This window comes from Contarinia nasturtii, unplaced genomic scaffold, assembly GCF_009176525.2.
Source record: "Contarinia nasturtii isolate CC-2019 unplaced genomic scaffold, AAFC_CNas_1.1 Cnas_scaffold_4411, whole genome shotgun sequence".
In the NCBI taxonomy this organism is placed as follows: domain Eukaryota; kingdom Metazoa; phylum Arthropoda; class Insecta; order Diptera; family Cecidomyiidae; genus Contarinia; species Contarinia nasturtii.
Window position 1 is genome coordinate 1 of NW_022201702.1, and position 1,670 is coordinate 1,670.

At 36.5% G+C, this 1,670-nt stretch overlaps 1 long non-coding RNA gene across 1 annotated transcript; it reads right to left on the bottom strand.

Moving 5' to 3' along the window:
• Window positions 1–6: 6 nt before the first annotated feature.
• Window positions 7–1,660, bottom strand: LOC116351000. The gene is made up of 3 exons (XR_004202075.1): window positions 1,158–1,660; window positions 494–1,073; window positions 7–432 (listed from the first exon to the last, which is right to left on the bottom strand). It is a non-coding gene; the product is annotated as an uncharacterized LOC116351000 (long non-coding RNA).
• Window positions 1,661–1,670: the final 10 nt, after the last annotated feature.

The following is a 1,670-nucleotide window of genomic DNA, read 5'->3' on the forward strand; positions in this document are numbered from 1 at the left end:
TGATTATCGTATTCGATGTAAATTCTGCCAAGTTCGTTATCGTTGACACATTTTTGATGAACCCATGCTGACTTTCGACACAAAACCAATGGATTCACAATCATTGCCTCTCGCACATCTCGTCGTTCTTATAACAGCTCTCGCTTGCTCTTCATGGTTACAATTTTCGTCAGTAGCTGGCCAATCATCTGGCATACACCATACACACATCTTGAAACGATGGCTCAATGTTTCCACAGGGAATGGTCGAAAACAACGTGCGCACATTTTTGATGTTCTGTACTCGTTCACCATTTTAACCACATTTCCCTTCATTTTCTTGAAACTTTTTATCATTTTTCTATTGCCTGGACATCTTATGTTCTTTTTTATCTTTATCGGCGAGTTCGGCGATATTTGAGCTGCTCCCATGATGCATGGCTTGCGATTTGTCTATTGCGAAACAAGGATCAATTTAATTCAATTTTTAACCACATATGTACTATGTTCTTACCATCATGGCAGCAATCTTATCGCATACACGATTTGATTCAATGTATTTATCGAATTGTTCGGTCGTGTAGCCGGGTATACTTTTCGGTCGTGTGTACTGCAACACACAAGAGAAAAACCCAACAAATTATTTTAGGATCCCTATTAAAAAAATGAATTTGTAAGGTTTCCTTATAAAATCGCAATATTTTAACAGGAATCCTAATAAATTGGCGCGTCCAAACGTCAAAGCCAACTTCACTGTGTTGAAACAAAACATTTTTATTATTTAAAGGTTTCCTGATAAAATGTTCCAATATTATAAGGAAACCTTACAAATTAATATTTTAATAGGAATCCTAAAATAATTTGTCAGGCTTATTTTTTGTGTGAATGGCTCTCTTCATAATTGTCAGACGATGAGTTATGTAATCTTTCCAGTTTTCTGACTTTGGATTCGGCATTCGCTCGTAACGAGTTCGGTTATTTCGATCATTCTGTTCAAATGCAACAAACTGACGCATCCATCATTTGGCTTTTGAGTTTCGCACTCCTTGTTTTGTCATATAGTGGTACTTTTTGCTACTTATTTTAAAATTCATCTGTAAGCGAAAAAGAAACAACATATTTGATAGAATAATTTATTACATGATAAAAATGGGATGCCTTTTTGAGAAATCACATACCTCTTTACCCGAGTCAATATGTCGTCGGACCGTAGCATTCCAGGTTTTCATTCCTGGTAACCATTTTGATTTGGTAACACCCAGTCTTCAGGAATTCTATCGCGGTTGTCTTGCATCCAATTGTGATAACGATCTTGCTTGCATCTCAAGCCACATTGGCAACGATGAGAACTAATTTTCTTTTGTATCTTTTGCGATGTTGTCGTCAGCTGGTCCGCCAATGTCTCTTGCACAACTCAGCAAGCGATAGCATTTCTTCAATCTGTCAACATTATCACAGGTTGAATTGTAACGATAGATTGCCCAATTTACTGCATTTTTTATATCAATGTCATCAAAAACGTTGTCTGGATCAACATTGTCCCCGTTGAATTCCCAAACTTTCAAACTTAAAAACTCATTAAGACGTTTTTCATCATGTGTGGTGAGGTTGGTTATGACATATCGTGCGTACTGTTGATACTTGTACGTAGGTTGCTCCATAATTTTTTTTAAAATGGTACTTATAGTGTT